The sequence below is a fragment of the Fukomys damarensis genome, unplaced genomic scaffold (genome assembly GCF_012274545.1).
Source record: "Fukomys damarensis isolate Sample0158 unplaced genomic scaffold, DMR_v1.0_HiC HiC_scaffold_29, whole genome shotgun sequence".
Taxonomy (NCBI): domain Eukaryota; kingdom Metazoa; phylum Chordata; class Mammalia; order Rodentia; family Bathyergidae; genus Fukomys; species Fukomys damarensis.
Genome location: NW_022900941.1, coordinates 606,591 through 613,158, shown reverse-complemented (window position 1 = coordinate 613,158; position 6,568 = coordinate 606,591). Strand labels below are relative to the sequence as shown.

At 39.3% G+C, this 6,568-nt stretch overlaps 1 pseudogene; it reads left to right on the top strand.

The window, feature by feature from the left end:
* The first annotated feature begins 3,223 nt into the window (after window positions 1–3,223).
* On the top strand, window positions 3,224–4,392 carry LOC104847651 (annotated as a pseudogene).
* The last annotated feature ends 2,176 nt before the right edge of the window (window positions 4,393–6,568 follow it).

Sequence of the window (6,568 nt, the reverse complement as noted above, 5' to 3'; positions counted from 1 at the left end):
CTGTCTCAAAAAATCAAAAAAAAAAAAAAAAGATTTATAAAGTTCTACCAGGAAAATTTAAAATCAACAGCAAACATAGAATCTACCACAATTATGCTGCATTATTATATTAGAACCACTGGGTTTTTTAATCTCTAAAAATACACTTAAAATTACTTTTAGCTATATTTATCAAATTACAAAATATTAGCGACATAAACTTTTATGTAAAACTGTTTCTTTTAATACAGTGCCATTAAAGTAGAATGTACTTGTTTATAGACACACTTAATAGGCTATTAATGCATAATCTCTAATCATTACAATGACACTGCCTCAACTATATAATGTATAGGCACATTTAACTATCATAACACAATTATATAACAATCACATAACCATAAACCTGAAAAGGTCTATCTTCCTGAATAACTTTAGTCAAGAGATCACCAGTATGATAAGTTGTCTTCAAATATTCACATCCTAGAAGACCTATACACTTGGAAAAACACAACTATACTTACCATACCATGAGGTTAACAATAAATCAGCATCACAGCTATATAGAAATCACTGTATATATATTTACTCAGTTTTTAAATTTAGGGCAAAATTTAGACTCCTGTAACAGATTTACAGGATGTAACTATTAGTGACAAGAATTAAAGGACATCTTTAGAGTACTTATAAATTTAGTAAACAATGCTAATAACTGTAAGTAGACTTATTACCCAATATATAAGTGTATCTCATTTATACAGTAACAAAAGTATTTATTTAATGAAAGCCAGTAGACATAGATCGAATTTTAAATGGCAGGACCAAATTTAAAGAAATGTCAAAATTTTGATCATTTTATATCATTAATTTCTAGATATATATTGTATATTAGAGCACTCATTAGCTACTTTGTACGTGTTAAATTTGTGTGGTCTTAAAAAAAAAGCATATTATAATCTTTGATCAAAGAAAACTCCTTAAATTACTATAGCCAGATAACAATAGACAATGCATTTATAAAACTAATTTTATCTTATCTCAATCATCTAACAACCTGAATGAAAATAAATTACCAACTTTAAAGGCATCTTTATCTTAAATGACTGTAAAGCCACATGAACAAAAGTATTTGAGCTATATCACGAATATATCTATATGACAAATAAAATAGAACACATACCTGAAAATTGACACACAGAAAAATATACAGCAACCCAATCAAACATAACCTTTATGCTATCAAACTGAAAGGACATTATTTAAAAGTTACTCTGAATACCTTTCCTGTTAGTTAACACTATAGACATAACCAGTAAGAATCAGAAGATTTAGAGAAGACCTTTGAGGGTTGTTTTTTTTTTTTTATATGTACTCATTGGTCATTGGAGAAAAAAAATCAACTTTTAAAATTCTCCATTTTAATGTGAAATAGGAAGAAAAGGGCTAAAGGTATAGGGAAAGTGGGAAGGATAAGGGAAAGGAAATAAGGGAAAAGAAAAAAATATGAGAAAATGAAAATATGGAAACACAGTTTTTCTAAATAGGGAAGGGTAGAGGGGGCGAAGGGAGGGCAGGGGTATGGGGAAAAAAATGAGAACCAGACCTGTCATGTAAAGGTACAAGATCCCAAAGATGAATAATGTAACTGTACTGTATACCTAAAATGTACCAATAAACTCAATGATGATTAAAAAATAAAATTCTCCATTTTAAAGTGGTCCCAAATTCATAAAATATAACCTAAAGGTGATATTGTGGGCGAAGACACTGAATTCTCCATAATCATATAAGATATATTATATATCTTTAAAATCTTTTTTGTGTGCTTCTGGGAAGAGATAAAGAGAGGAAAAAAAAGAAAAAGAGAGAGATCATGGTAAGGCTGCATGTGAGATCCACCCCACTTTAGAGTCAAAACTGGCTAGGGGCAACTCTGCCCTGTTACTCCACGGTCAGAACTGTCCATGATTCACAGCTCTGCCCTGTTACCCAAGAGCCAGACACCCCAAGAGAGCAGCTGTGTTCTGTGTTCTGCCATGTCCAGAACACGCACCCTTATTCCTGAAATATGGCGATTCCAACAACAGATAAGGAATACAGGAAAAGAAGCTGCACACAACAGCTGGGCTTTACTTATTTTTGTTCCAATGATCTTTCTATCTAGGAACTCATAACATACACAAGGACCTCATAGAGGCTTTGAAAGCCTAGAGATATCACTTAACAACAAGGAAAACAGGCCGTGCACTTCCTTCCTCCCCTCCCACCTGGTGGTACACATTAGGTTCCTCTACCCTCCATCTCTCTAACTTTCCTTGGCAGCTAACATCAGAGGAAAAAAAGTTAGAGTATGAGTGGGTAGTTTTTGACAGATAGAAAGCCTGAATAAAAAAAAAAAAAGAAGGAATAAGGAGAGGATTAGGGCTTTCTCAGGGAAGAGAGGAGGAAAAAAGCAAACTACTGAACTCCTTATTGGTCTGAATCCATGGCCTTCACCAAGTCCTATGGGTAGCATCAGCTATCACCTGATCAACCACCTCAATCTGCATGGCTTAGAACATGTTCCCAGGTATCCCAAAAGGGTAGTCATAGCATCAGGCACATTGAACTCAAGTCCTTTGTTTGACAGGGAAGGAGGGGGGGGGAGAACGAGAAGTGGAGGGGGGGATGGACAAAAGAGCAGTTTAGAGAAACTTCCTCAAAATAAGTGTGTGTTTAGGTCCCCGCAGATGTACACGGTTTTCGAGATAACTTCCTCCAGTGTGATCTGGAGGCCAGTTCTCTCCACCATGCCTCACTCAGGACTGAGTTTCCCATGCCAGCCACAGGAAAAACTGCCTGAAACAGTGGATGGGGGCTTCATACTTATTTGTTGTCTCCCTGGATGAGCGAGAATTTTTAGGGTTCCATCTAACGCAGGTATGAGGTGTAGTACCAACCTAAAATAATACCTATGGAGGCTTCCACAGGCCCTGTAGTGTGTCTTCTCACCCCTCTTCCCATTTCTGCTCTGAGAGAACACATGCCTCTTATCCTTGGTGCTTTTACGTACAAGCACTCATTTTCTAGGGGATTAGGAGTCTCTAACTGCCTGGGAAAGAAATTTGAATAAATACACAATGACTGCAGAGGGAGAGAAGGAGAAAAGATAAACTATATTCAGAGAAAAGCTACACTTCAAAGAAAAACCATGCTTCAGAAGGCCAAGGAATTAGGGGGAAATGGGGGGAAAGAAAATAACTAAATGAGTTTTAAAAGTCATTTGACCTGGGAGCGCAGCAGCCATTGTAAGTCAGGGCACACCCAGCCCCAAACCCTGAACCCCTCCCTGAGCTCCAAGCACTCCTGCCTCTCCAGGGACCAGGAGAGAGGAAGCAGAGTGAAGGGGACCCCAGACCTAACAGCAGCCCCTTCCACCTCCTGGGCCACCGTGACCCATTTCAACAAGGCCCCTTCCTACGGGCTCTCACCGAGGTCAAGAACAAGATTGCTACCAAGTACGATCACCAGGCAGGGAAGATCTTCACAACGGACAGAAGCGACAACAGGCGTGAGCATGGCCCCAACTTCCAGCTGGGTCTAAAAGACAGCATCACACTCTGCAAACACATAAACAAGTTACAGCCAGGCTCCATTAAGGCCAGTGAGTCCTCATTAAACTGGCTCAGTTGGAAAATATTGGCAACTTCATTAAAGCTACCCAGGTTTATAGTATGAAGCCACATGACATCTTTGAAGCAAACGATCTTTTTGAGAATGACAACGCGAGCCAGGTTCAGACTACGCTGCTGGCTCTAGCAGTTCTGGCTAAAACGAAAGGATTCCACAGACAACTATTGACATTAGAGTTAAGTATGCAGAAAAACAAAACAAGACGTTTGATGAAGGAACATTAAAGGCAGGCCAAAGTGTAATTGGTTTGCAGATGGGAACAATCAAATGTGCCAGCCAGGCAGGTATGACAGCCTATGGAACTAGGCGGTATCTTTATGATCCCAAAATGCAAACTGACAAAACTTTTGACCAGACCACTATCAGTCTGCAGATGGGCACCAACAAAGGAGCCAGCCAGGTGGGGATGCTAGCACCAGGTACCAGAAGAGACACCTCTGATCAGAAGCTAACATTACAGCCAGTGGACAACTCAGCTATTTCCCTACAGATGGGTACTAACAAAGTTGCTTCCCAGAAAAGAATGAGTGTGTGTGGACTTGGGTGGCAAGCCTATGATCCCAAATCCTGTGCTGCTCCAACAGAACCTGTCATGCACAGTGGAAGCCAAGGCACAGGAACAGACGGATCAGCAGTCAGTGACAGTGATTACCGGGCAGAATACCCAGACAAATATCATGGTGGTACCCAGGTGACTACCCCAGAGATTACCAATACAGCAACCAAGGCACTGATTTTTAGATTCACACAGAGGAGCTCAGTATTTAGCCTGTTGTTTTTATTCAGTGAGAACCAAACTAGCCTTGAGTAATTTTTTCTTGTCTTCCTAAAACACTATTATGCTTATTGTATCTTTTTTAAAAATGCCTTACATACATTCCTTTTTCCTTTCTCTGCCTCTTCTCTGAATAGTTGCCTTTTAGTGCCGTAACAGTTAAACCCTACAGAATAACCAGTGACTCACATATGGCGTAAAAAGGAATACCGTGAAAGGGGAGCACTCTTGTGCAGCCAGTCCTTCTATTAAAAAGCTATGCCTTTCTACAGTCTTACACTTAAACTGGCATTTTCAAACAATAGGAAATTTTCTTTTTTTACAGGTTAGTGTATCTGGTTTCTGCATGGAAGACTAAACTTGTGATTATTGCTAAATGTGGTCTTTGCCAACTAAATCTACGATGCAGCATTTTAGAATTTCACACATCGATGTTTCTACAGTATTGTTTGCTAATTTTTAAATAAAGTCATGAACAGTGTGCATTTGTGATTATACACATACTCATTCTTTTAAGCTCATGAGGTATTTTCAGAGTGGCATTTCTATAAGGAGCATGTACGAAAATGGCTTGCAGACATGTGGGTCTGGGTGGTGCTGTTGCAAAATCTTCATTTGTGCCAATGTGTCATTATAGAGTTGCTGTTTTTTTCAACTGTATTTATTGCTGCACTTAGCATAAACTTATTCCATTGTATTTTTTATAAATAAATATTTTTGAACATTTAAAAAATAAGTCATTTAACTGGACTTACCAAACCAAAAGTGCCCTCTCAATGCTTCTTTTTATATATTTTCTTGGTCACCAAGATAAATGTCACTAGGATGGGTCTGGGGTTGCCAAAGCTGAATTGAAGAATTTAACCCAGCCTTTTAAAGTGAATTTGCAGGTTCACTGATTCCCACTACAGAGAAAACAATCTTCAGGACATGTTGGTAAAAGAAACATGAAAAGACTTATTAGACGTAGAGATATAGAACACACTTAAATAATGGAGCACACCAGAATCCAAATTTTAAAAGAATATGTTAAATTGTCCCTGTTTGAAGGCAACATGATCTTTTGTGTAAAAGCCCTGGAAGATTCTTTTAAAAAAATCTAACAAATAAATTTGGTAAAGTTGCAGGGTATAAAATAAACACGCAAAACTCAGTATCAGACTTACAGGAAGATGGCAAAGTGGTGAGCAGCAGAGGTATTAGAATGTACCAGTGTGAAGAGAAGAAGGAAGAAATGGGTCCTCAGAGCCCAGCAAGGGTCTGACATGAGAATGTAACCCCACGAGGACAGCAAAGAGAGTGACCTCAATGCAGAAGAGGGAGGGGGCAAGCAACACTTTCTCCCTGAGCCCCGGCTCAGTGTGGGACAGGGTGCTCGAACGTGCAGAAACACAGTGCATACTGGGAACCCCAGAGGCCTGTATGAAGAAATGCATGAGTGGAATGGAGCAGCAGATACTACAGAGTGCAGTGGCTGCTAAGTGATTCCATTCTAGTCTAGGTGAGGTGTTCTGAGGAGAGAGCAACTGCACAGTCAGCATTGTGGAAAGGGGTCAGTTGAACTTGGAACTCAGAGAAGCTGTGGGTTTGCTCCATCTAGTGGTTCCCAGTATCAGGGCAAGGTACAGACCTGGAGACAGCCAAGGTCACGGAGCTCAGTTCAAGCTGCCAGTTGGCACCCAGAGTATTGCAGGCTGAACAGTTCAGGTCCAAGTCACACAAACAGAAACTGGAACTAACATGCACTTCAGATCCCACCTTCACTCTACCGCAGACTTTCTAGGATCAGTCAACATGGATCTGGGCTCTGTCTGCTCCCTTTGTTGACCAGTGACAGCAGAGACATGCCCTGAAGTGGATTTTTTTTTTCCTTTGTCTTTTTTCCCCCCTTCTCTTTTTCTTGATTATTTGTTTGTTTTTATATGAATGTGAATATTAGTTCTAGTTTTGTTGTTGTTGTTTTATTCTATTCTTCTGTTCTGGTCCCCCCCATTCTTTCCCTCCTGTTATCTTTGCCAGGTTCCTGAAGCTAGCATAATCTTCCTTTGTCCTTTGGCCTTGTTTCTAATGTCTTTCTCTTATTTCTCTATTTTTGTCCTATATCTTCTTTTTTTGTTTGTTTTTGTTTTTGTTTTGTACTGG